Below are 12,574 nucleotides of genomic sequence, written 5' to 3'. Positions count from 1 at the left end.
ATGCGCAATTCCTTGATTATTATTCACATTTCATGTACTTGTATTGAAATGGATATGAATCTGTTATCTATTGATGTTGGCGATCGATATTTTCTTAATTAAAATACTCTTTATTATTATAGAGCTCTGAAAAGATTTTATAGATATTTTATTATTTAATTTTTTTTAGCTTCAAACGTATCCCGCATATAGCAGGATAGGCCGAGGGAAGCTCGCCCGCATCGCCCTATTTTCGAGACATTGCGTTATAAGTGGCGGGAGTCGACGTCGTGTTTTATCTTCTTACCAGAACGAAGAAAAGAAAATAATTACCCTGAGTGGTAATCAAATCCACAACGCGTTAACAGTCAGGCGTTGTGCTTTTTTGTAACATATAAAACATTTTTTTATGCATATAATCCTCTACATGATGCTGTTATTTAAGTAGTAGGTATATGTATCATATATACGTATTGTTTAAAATAAGCCTAAAGGCAAACTTGTTCTTCATTTGCCACTTACTTGTCACCTTTACACTTGGCGGAACTTAACGCCACATTGCTTAACATTTATGAAATGTATGTTCTGTAATAATAACGGCTATATTATTAAAATTATAAATCAATCAAGAATCCCAATTAATAAATTTCGTACAAAAATATTTTTTTAACGGATCCCTAAAAACTCTTAAGCTAATTGGCGTCATTGAGAATCGAGACATTTTAATTAACTCATAATTTTGAAAAATTGCACAAAATACAGCGCACTTATATTATATATTTTTTCTATATAACTTCTTTGTCTTTTTTTGTATGGCCTAGTGGTTAGTTATATTATACACTCGTTTGCTTGGACTTGAAAATCTGAAAATATAATCCTCTATTTTTTCCTGCTCCTGTAGGAATTTCGATATATTCTTAGAGCTCCTCTATACCCTAATGTAATTAAATGTTAAATTTCAACCTTCTAGGCTCCACTTTTCGCCGAATTCTCGAGGCACTGCGTGTTGAGTGGAGAAGCTCAACCCGCGCTTTGCCCCGTTACCAGAGTGAAGAAATGAAAATATTTAGTATTTCATTTCCTCGAGTGGGTTCCGAACCCATAAACGTTGCGTTTACAGTCAAACGCTTGTTTCCCTATCCCAAAAAACCAATTTGTTTTTTTAAAAACCTGCAGCTAAGCTGTAAAAGTTGAACTTAAGTCACCAATTAATAGTTCAATAACTTTCCAATAAACGACGAAAATTTCACCATTTAGCCATTTCTCCATAGATTTCCCTGAATTTCCCTGCATTTTTTCTATCCAATTCAATTTTTTTGTATAAAAATTGTATTTCACAAGTGCTTCTGGTTAATTAAGAAGTTTGCTCTGCTGCGAGCTACTCAGACTGCAATGAAGTGGATTCTAAATGACACTTGATGTATCTTTAATGACAGACTAACGATACTATTGTTGTGCGATGGTAGCGAGTTCGTTACGATTTTTTTTGTGTTTATGATGGACTAGCTGCTCCATCCAGCTTCGCCTGTATGCTCAAATGGAAATACTTCGCTTTCTACGTGCCCGAGATACATCGAAATGATTTACATTGATGACATGCGTAATCTATATAGACGTAGGTTATATGCCTTCCTCGATAAATGGATTATCCATTACAAAAATTTTTTAATTAAAAAAAGCAGAAATAAGCAGATTTAGCAGCGTAGACAAAATGTATATCGATGTCATTTGTTAGACAATTTTTCTTGAATAAATACTATCTATATAATATATGTAAAAGGTGTTTAAAGCACGTAGATTTCAAAAATTTGAGTGTATAGTCCATTTATCCTAGATATCTATCCAATGGGCTATCCAATCCTAATTCCTTATGCATATGTTATAATTTATATCACTCATTAGTAAAAAGACTATATTTCTTCTTTATTATTTCTTCATATCAGTTAATCGATGTAGCGCACTCTACGTGCGGTCAGAGTCAGCTCATATGACGTCATTTATGTACGACCAAAACTAATATATATAATAGTTACATACAATAAACATAGTAAAAATTTTTATAAAAAAAATGAAACACAGATATTAAATATATAATTCCCAAAAATGTTATATTTATTGGTTTGGCAGACTGTATTTTACCGATGCCACAGTCGCGCGATAATGACATTTACACACGTCAACTGTCACTTTTCCCGCCACACGAAATCCGTTCACAGTTAATCTAGCGTAAAAGCTTTCAAATCTGATATAAAAAAATAAATAAAAATATAATTTATATCTGTTTTTAGAGATATATATTTATATTTGCTTTAATCCTACTTGGGGGATTGAAATATTTTAATTTCCTCATTCTGGTAGCAGTATCCCGCTCATAGGGAGGGAACCTGGGAACCTAGGGTTAAGAAACTCGATTTCGTTCCTATTACGACACTTATATTTCGAACGTTCCATAGAATTCTGGCGCAATGCCTCCATGCGTGGTATTTTTAGTGTTCATGCGTTAGCAGAGCGAAGAAATACAAATCAATTTTTAAAAGTTTTTTGTTTCTTATGGTAATGTGCTTAATAGGCTGTTAACAAGTTTACACTCTAAGCCGACGTTATATTTCTTATAAAAAAACAAACTCAAATATAACAAAACTAGGTAAAGACCAACCAAAAATCCTACCACAGGATTAAGGCTTATTTATTCCACATCAAAGGAAACCACAAAGACAATGGAGTGACTTTAATCTTAACTTCCCAAACTTTAGATCCAAACATCTATATGTATATATAATATATCTATTAGTATAACAAATTTTGGGTAACATTCTAAGTATGCGGGAATAGTTTGAGAAACGCCATCTAGCGGTGGGTAGTATGCAAAGTTGTATGGAAAGATTATCAGTTTTGAAACCTTTGTAGTTCAGTGGTATTGTAGATGGCTGTGGATTCATTTGTTATTATAATAAGACACTCCGTTCCCTATTTTTTCGCCGAATTTTGGGGGCATTACGGGTTTAGTGGTGGCACCAGAATGAAGAATTTAAAAAATAAAATTAAATAAATATTTCATTTCCTTGAGTTTGAATCGAACCTACAACCAGTCGCCACACTCTTGTAGCTCTGCACCACGACTGGCCTCAATTGATTAAAAATAAATTAAATTTGATAATCCAATATAGTTTCAAGATGAGTTGAGGAGAAAATGAAACCTATTATAATTGTATAATAGAAGGTATTTTGATATACCAATAGTGATATTGATATTTTCCTAGTAATCTATTAAAAACTATAAAAGAGTTAGAAACGCTAGCATTTAGCACAACGTCTAACTGCAAACGCGACGGTTGTGGATTCGATTTCTACTCAGGGAAATAATTTTTTTCATTCTTCGATAGCAAGATCGTAGGGACTGGTGTCGTAACACTAGGTTTTCTCTGCCTACCCTGCTATAGGAATATGTTATTTTATGTTTAGTTTTCTTACATGTTTTGTATGCTACTCATACATAATTTGCAATATAAAAACATAGAATCTGCTCCACGACGGCCTAAGAGAGTTTTTTGTCGAAATTCGTACAGGAACGGGAAAAATAAATAATAAGGTAAGTATATAATTTGCTAAAAATAAACAAATACCGCCCGCCGGCATTTTGTAAAGATCAATTTCGACAAAATGGCCGTCTTAAATGTCAAGCGCTTTGGGATTAATTCATTATACTTGTAGCATTTATAATAGGTACATTGAATAGAAATAGAATATTAATAAAAATGATAAATGTACAGCTAAATATTAAATTTTAAAGGTTTTTGCATGATTTTAAAATTCATTCTTTGATTATAATACTTAAAGCACAGCATGTGACTGTAAACACGACGTTTGTGGGTTGGATTTTCACTCGGGGGAATGAATTACCTCGCTCTAGTAAGAAGACAGAGTACGGCGTTGATTTTAACTACAAAAATGTTAATGGGAACGGAGTGTCTTAAGACAAGGTTCCTAGATTCCCCCAGCCTACTCTGCTATGTGCGGGATACAGCGTGAAAGTATCAAAAATCTACAACAAAAAAAAGATAGTCAGTAATCATGTTAAAAATGTAAAAAGTAACAAGATGTGTTTAATCTATTACAAAATTATAACAAATGATTGTACATAAATCGCCTATACAAATACAAATTCGAATCCATTATAATCGTCAAATAATACATTTCTTAGCGATGATTGATTTCCTTACAAGTAGGTATAATGTATAGACGACGTCTTTAATGCGATCGGTTATCAAATTATTACGCTTTTCGCACCTTTTGTGAAGAAATTGGGTTAAATTTAAACGTTATTTGAAAAGATTTTTACATTTTTGTTGAGATTTTTTAATAAATACCGTCGTGACTGTTAACGCGGTGATTGTGGGTTTGATTCTCGCTAGGAGGAATGATTTATCTTTATTTCGTTGCTTTTGTAACAAAACAAAACGCAAAGTTGAGTTATGCCACGCAAATAATGAGAATGTTATAAAAATTAAGGGAAAAGCGTGGAATGAGGGTGTCCTAACAGTAGATTCCTTACTAAGCCATAAGCTGGAAAAAAAGGAGGTTGTCAGTTTGACCTGCATGTTAGTGATATTTGGACAATATTTTAGTAATATGATCTATCTAGGTTCTCAAGGACGTGAGCTAAGTTTGGTAAGTGTATGTTTGTAACATAAGTTCTGTTCTAAGAGTTATTCATTCGTTATTATAAGTTAGGGAAAAGTCCAAGTTGCATCAAAATCAGTTCAGTAATTTTTGAGATATGGATATCCAAGCATTTTTGGAGGGCCTGTCCTTCTAATATCGAATACTCGCTATTTACTGCGCCATTGGGGACTCAACACGTATATAAATACAAATATGTCTAAACTTTAGTTTAAGTTTAAGTTAATAGTTAAAATTTTGTTTAAATACGCCAATATCAGGTTTATATTGTAAAATTCTTTCTATATTGAATAGTCTATTCATCAAGTAAGACTATAGGCTATACGGTTGAGTTCCGTCACTCAAAACGCAATGCCTCGAAAATTCGGCGGAAAGTGAGGAACGGAAGTGTCTTACTGGGAACGGAGTATCTTAACAATAAGTTCCTGGGTTCCCTCTACCTACCTCTCTATGTGTCGGATATAGCGTGAAGCTAAAAAAAACTATAGGCTATATATATTACATCAATTTAATCATTCCACTTATGATTTGTCATACATAGCTCTTGGTTGTTTTCATTTAATCAAGTACAAATTAAACTAATAATTAATGAGTATAGGAATTGAACCTACAACCTCTCGTTAATTAACCATAACCACAAAACCAACAGGTAAAGCACTTTATAAGACCCATGTCCTATTGTTGAAGAACAAACAATATTAAAACGTTTAAACTTAGTTTTTATTAGGGACTGTAATAACCGAGATAAGAGGTCTTCTTTATTGCCCGAGTGTGGACTAAAAGTGTAATTTACTTCAATTTAATGGATTTTCCGGCTTTTACAAGAGAGGTAGAGTTAAATCACTCCGTTTTTCGTATGTAGAGATATTCAATTGGGGATATCATTTCCGGGAAGGTCATTCCCCCCAAGTGATAATTTTACTTACAACTGTTGTTTAGAAAATCTGTGCGATAGATGGTGGAGTTTAACGCTGCAATTTCCAATTAGTTATCGCCTGTTACTTTTTTTTTGGGTTTACTTTAAGACTGGCATATAGCAAGGTAGGCAGAGGGGAATCTAATATTAAGACGGCGTGCGCCTTTATATGAGGGCTGGAAATTAAAATCAAATCATTCTCTGAGTAAAAATCGAACTTATAGCCGTTGTAGTCATACTCTGTGTCACTGCGCCATAACGACCTCAATAGCAAAAAGTAATCAAGCATTTAGCATAATCAGCGATACCAAGCCCCAACGAGACACGACTATTGTTCGAAACAACGCGTACACAAAAAAACTGTATACAACTGTATACTACTGTATACATCTGTATACAGTATACAGTAATTAAAAAAAATCGATCTTTTCTTACTTAGGGGTAGGTAAAGTTAGGTTATATGAAAAATGTGTGGTGAGAAAGCCTACCCCTATAATCATTCTAAAACGTGTGTTGAAGGGTCGATAGTGATGATGTTGTTTGATGTCGATAGTTTATTGTTAAGATGATTATTTGTTGTTGTGTAGCAGAGCAATAGATAGCACATTGAGTCGTGGAACTCAAAAAAACAAAATCATGCGAGAGAGAATCAAACGTAAAATTTTATTTTTAATTTAATGTTTTTTTTTTGTAGTAAAATTACCTTTAAATTATTTTACTTAACATAAGGACAGGTTAAAATTATATTTTCATCCATTTCCTATATACGATCTGGTCCAGACGCTCATAATTGGCGTAAAACCTTAGAAAATCTCATTTGTTTGGTAAGCGAAGTGAAAATTCATCATCTTGAACTAAATTAGGGTGCCCTTTAATTATTGAGAGAACTCTATACAACTTGTACAGTGTTACAAATTTCTACTTAAACTTTTTGATATTTGACACTAAAGTGGTGTTGCTATGTGATTGAACGGTTGCAAGTTCAATTTCTACTGATAATTGAATAGGTAGGTATAAATATAGATATTTTATCTTTTGACCTAGTTAGGAGAATGGCGAAAAACAGAGAAACTGAAACATTTATAAGAAAATTTTGTGCCGATTACTTTTAATCACTAAAACAACATTTTCTTTTCTCTCATTCATAATTCTAAATCTCACAGTACTGCCTAATCATTTTAGAAGTATTCCCTTTTTTTTTAAATATTTAAAGAAAGTCCATATATAGTCTATATATAAGGTACAAATATATTTATTATCATTAAAAAGCGAGTTACACAGTAATCTGACACAAAAACATTGGTATAACAGATTTACCATAAAAATCTTTCATGTATTTTTTTAGGTACACGCTGTATACCGCACCTAGCAGAGTAGGCAGAGAGACCTGGGAGGTTCCCAGGTTCTTGCCGTATGTGGTAGTATTTCCCGAGTGGGGAATCGAACCCAGAACCGTCGCGTTTACAGAAGCATGATTGTGACCATGCGGCCTCATTATTTTTTTAAACAAAATCTTAACAACAACTTTAACAAATAACTAATCAATAATTTACCCAAATACAAATTTAAATAAATACAATCTATCGATAAATCTCGAAGCACACCACTATACGCTCAGACGGTCCCTATCGATCCAGCATCCACCTTCCCACAATCACGAGAAACTATTGACCTTATATTTTTAGTTTTACTACAGAGAATGCTAATATTAGAATAGGAATAGTGTAGTTTAACGATGGTCGTGGGTTCGATTCGGGGAGAGGAATAAAGTAAAATTATAGGAAGACACTCTGTATTAAAGTGTAAGAAATATCTTTATACGAGTATATTAGAATGATGCATGTAATATAGCCTATCGGTAGAGTCGATAAATGATGTACCCAATACAAAAATATTTTTTCAATTTGAACTAGTACCTACTTCCTGAGATTAGCGAGTTCAAACAAATAAACTATTTAGTTTAATAATATAATTATATACAGTATAGATGAAACAAGCTATGTAAGTTTTATCTTTTAAACAACGCAGCGGATTTTAATGTGGTTTTCACTACGTTTATATATAATTATGATATAGGTATGCATATTATATTAGAGTATAGTCGATATGAATAATATTAAATATTCATAACTTTATTTTGCTATTATTTATTTACTTAGCTTTACGTTGTATCCTGTACATAGTGAGCCCACAAAACTAATTCTTCAGGTATTGCGTTTTCTTCTTTGCCTCGTTACCAGAGCGAGAAATTAAAAATTAGTATTAAATACGTCATTCCCCTGAAGCCGCAAGCGGAAGTTTAGTTCTATTACATTACTTTACACAGTAAAATAGGCGTAACCCTAAGGAGGTGAACTAAGGAGTGGTTAGTGTTTTTTTTATATTTTTGCAATCATTCTAGTTATATAAGAATTGGGTTTGTTTATCTTGTAGGTGTTATATTTTCGATATGGGATGGAAGTGGCTTTCAAGTTAGGTTCCTTTTCTCTACTCTGCTACATGTGGTAGATGCGCGAAGATATTAAATTAAAGTAGTTCATATAGGTGTTGCGGTCGCCGTGATTCATTAAAATGATGTAAAGATCTATCCCTACTCGGGAAAACGAATTATTCTAATATTTTCCACTTTCGCCAAGAAAAGCGTGGTTTGAATTTTACCACTGAACACGTAGAGAGTATTTCAGTTGGAGAGAATATAGTGCAAAATAAAGGTTGTTGCGGGAGAAGTCGTGATAATAAAGAATTATAAGTAAATCGAATATTGAATGTAGGGTAAAATCGGAATAGATGTCCCACTGGAACAGGTGGCACACTTTCTACAAAAATAAAAATTTGGAAACGAATCCTCTTTTTTAACACATTAAGTTGTATATTTTTTTGGAATAAGCTTAAAACTAAAAGAAAATTTAAATTAAAATTGTATCTATAAGAAATTCTGATAACCTAACGGTACAATAAAGTTCAGGAAAATATATACACTTCGAAAAAGCAAGTACCTAAATTTATTTTATAACTGAATGGAATTTGTCAACATAATATAATATGGAAATACCAAAATATATATTTTGTATGAACACAAAAACTAGAATACATTGCTATTTCTACGGTACATATATAAATAAATCAACTTAATTTTTGTTTATTTTTTTCACGTTCACGCTTTAAAAGGACCTAGAGTTAAGACACTCCGTTCTCAACTAATCGTTTAAAAGTGGAATAGAATGCTTCACTTTCTCTAATGATCATTCATGACATTTTCAGCCAGACAACAAGAAAAAATCAACCGAATAAATAACAAAGAAAAACCGAAAATTGACTGAAACGTAAAATGCGTCAAGCTAAAAAAATCGAACCTACACTAACCTCAATAGTAATTTTTCCATCAAATAGGCAGATTGAAACAGAAATATATAAATACACAAGCAAAAGCAAGTACGTTTCATAATTGAAGTGTTGCTTTGTCATATAAAGCAATGCATAATGAGATGTCGGGCTCTCGTGCCGCGCTGACGGTATACTTTTTTCCAGAAGTGCTCTCTTATTATATGAATTATAAAATATTACTTCTATGTTGCGTTGTGTGGGATCGATATATTTGATTTTAAATGTATTTTTAATTTTAAGTGTTTATAGATTTTTTTTTGTAGACAGTACTAGGGGAGGATCGGGTTGAGTGGGTGTTATGTTTATATTCAAAATAATGTAGATATTTATATTTTTTATTTTAGAGTTTTGATTTGGCATTTGGACAGACCTTGGCAATAGCCAGGATTAATGCCAGGAAGAAGAAGAAATTTTGATTGGGCACTGTACAAATAGTATGATAACATACCCTGTATGTGTTCAGGGGTAAATATTTCGAATAGACAACATTTCACAAAATTGTATGATATTACACACATTTTTTGCCTTAAGTAATATTGAAATCAAAACAAAAAGTATATAAATTGAGTATTTTTTTATATAAATAATAAATTTTGTAATTTTCAATATGAGAGGAAAAAATAATTGATAATTAAAAACAGACACAAACAGCTCTAAAAAGTAAACAAATAACTAGAAAAGTACTGATACTTTTCAAACGGCTGAACATAGTTTTTTATAATTATGGTTAAAAACACTTTTCACACACCTTTCAAACAAAAAAACTTACTTAAAATTGGATCATTCGTTTGTGAGCTATGATACCACAGATAAACGCGTACACAGATACGTTAAGCGTATAACACCCCTCTTTCTTGGTCGTGGTATAAAAGCAGAATAATTCATCACTAAACTCTCCACAAAAACAAAACTTAGGCATATTTAAAGCAGACAACGCCACTGTCTACAGTATAGTGACACAAGTGCGTACTAGAGAATTAAAACTTGCATTTTACACAGAAAACCTCAGTGAAGTTGAATTTTTGAATACATGAATAATAATTGATAACTTTCCAGGGTTTCTAGTGACAAAAAATGTTTTAAAAGGGTTTAAAATATTTTTTTAAAACACTTTTATGTATTTATGTATATGTATGTAGCAAGTGTCTCGTGAAAATTGAGATTATTTTTGTTTCTTAACAAAAAAAAAAACTATTTCTCGGGAAATAATTTGAAACTACGCCTTTTAAGGCAATTTTTAATAAATTTAAATTTTAATGTTGCATAGTCGAATTTGTAATAAATTACTATTGTTTGTTTCAATATTGACTATAAATAAATAAAATTAATTATTCCCTTTCATTTAGTTAATTTGTTTATCTAAATCTGTGTAATTGAGGTCAGTCGTGACGCAGGGGCAGAAGCGTGTGACTGTACGCATGCTAGGTTATGGGTTCGATTCCCACTTGAGAAAATGAAATACTTAATATTCTCATTTCCATGCTCTGGGAACGAAGTAAGCGCGGCGGTTTTTCCCGTATAATCAAGTCGAGGACGGAGTGTCTGGACACTAGGTGCGTTAAGATGTACCCACGTACCGCAAGAATTCGTGTTGAGTGGTGGAACTGAACACCCCATTTCGTTTATAGATTTATGCAAAGAAAAAGACTGTATGAACAGAAAACTAATACTTTATAAGATATTCTCTCTATTCCATACAAATCGTATTTGGACAAAGCGAAATTATTATAGAAAATGTATACATGTATGGAAATTGAATAAACTTACAACGATGGAATCTCATAGGGAGACCCTTATGTGAATATATAATGTTAAAAGGCAGTGCTTTTATACGACAATAGTAGTCCATTCAATTTCAAAGAAATTATTTTAAATAACCGGGCAAGTGCGAGTCGGATTCGTCCAAGGAGGGCTCCGTACCATTATCTATAAAAATCATGTTTGTTGAAGGAATTTTTGTTATAGCGGCAACAAAAATACATCATCTGTGAAAGTTTCAACTGTATTACTATCACTGTTTATGAAATACTGCGTGGTTACAGACGGACAGAAAGACATCGAAGTCTTTCCTCTTTTACTCTTTGGGTACGAAACCCTAAATTTTTTTTTAAAATGTAGTACTTTTAGTGTAAGTCTCATGATATATTTTAATCACGTCAATTTTCTCGAGAGAATCGAACCTTCCAAATCCTTCTTAAGTCTAGTTTAATAACATTTTAACAGATTTTGTTCTCTCACATGTAATGTGTCTATGTAGGTAGAGAGGGGAGAAAGGGGTATAATAAGACTAAAATATTTTATTATTTTACAATAGATATTTGTCGAATGTTATTATAAAATATACTTTTTCTTAATTTCATTAAATAAAGTTAAATGTTTTGTAAATTAGTACGTAATTTTAATACTTACATGATTTTTTGAAATACGTATTACTCTTATAATATATTGGCTTCAATATAACTGACATGAGCCCGCTCAAACTTGATCAAAATCCGAATTCTAATTAAATTGTGATAAGATAAGGTACAGCGTTATAATTAGTTACCCGACTAACTCCACGCTTATGTATGCAAATGTAGAAAGAGTAGAAAGAGAGTGGAAAGAAAGAGATATTTTCCAAGGTGGGCTTTGAAGTAAGCATTTTGGGTAAGGGTTTGGTTTTAATTTTTCAGACTTAGTTTTACTTAACTAAAAATTCCTAAGCACTGTGAGCACCAGATTACTTAAGGCTAGGCACAGTCTACCCGACTCCTCTATTCCCTCGCCTATGGGAAAGAGTGTGGAGTGACACACCAGCCATAGTAAGAGAAATAAAAATAAAAGAAAATCTTTCCGAATTTACGAGAAATATAAGCAATTAATACAATTTCATTGAAACCACGACCAATTATTGGTTGTTCATTCGTTCATTCGTACATATGAAAAAAAATTCATAAAAGATTATTGAAGAGTATCAGGCCCTTATTAATTTTTGACTTCGAATATATTTTCATATTGCCTTTGTGGCGCAGTTGGTATGGTACACGCGATAGTTGTAGGTTTGTTATATGAATATGCCTATTGGAATAAATATTCGTATGAAAATAATTAAAATTTTCAAAATCTTTAGTATGTACATAAATAATTTTACGCCGTTCTAAAAACTCAAAACGGGTAAAATTCTGTGAATTGGGAAGAATGTGAAAAATTACGTATTCTAGGTTTTCTAGATTCTCTGTCTACCACGCTAATATAATAGAAAAGATTGAACCTAGCTGACGAACCTCTACGTTTTGGTGTATTTGTCACTTCTATCTTTATTTCTTTACTTCTACCTATCATTTTATTCTGAAATATTCTTATTAAAAAATAATTAACAACATAAGTAGTTCATGTAGTAATTTCATAATAGCCACATATATTTTGTATATACTGGGCTCTTTCTATTTATGGGTTGTTATAAATATCTTTTATTTATTACATATTTTATATTTCATCTTATTGATACAAAATAATTAGAAGAGAAGCGTATGAGAATTTCAACCTAGTTTAATATTATATGTTTTCAAAGAAGTGCAAGTTTATACGAACACCGCCCGCTACAGTCAAATTTAGACATTTCTTTAAATATTTGTT

This window comes from Heliconius melpomene, chromosome 7 (genome assembly GCF_056956725.1).
Source record: "Heliconius melpomene rosina isolate 202511_hmr_F chromosome 7, ASM5695672v1, whole genome shotgun sequence".
Classification (NCBI taxonomy): domain Eukaryota; kingdom Metazoa; phylum Arthropoda; class Insecta; order Lepidoptera; family Nymphalidae; genus Heliconius; species Heliconius melpomene.
This window is presented reverse-complemented; position numbering follows the sequence as displayed.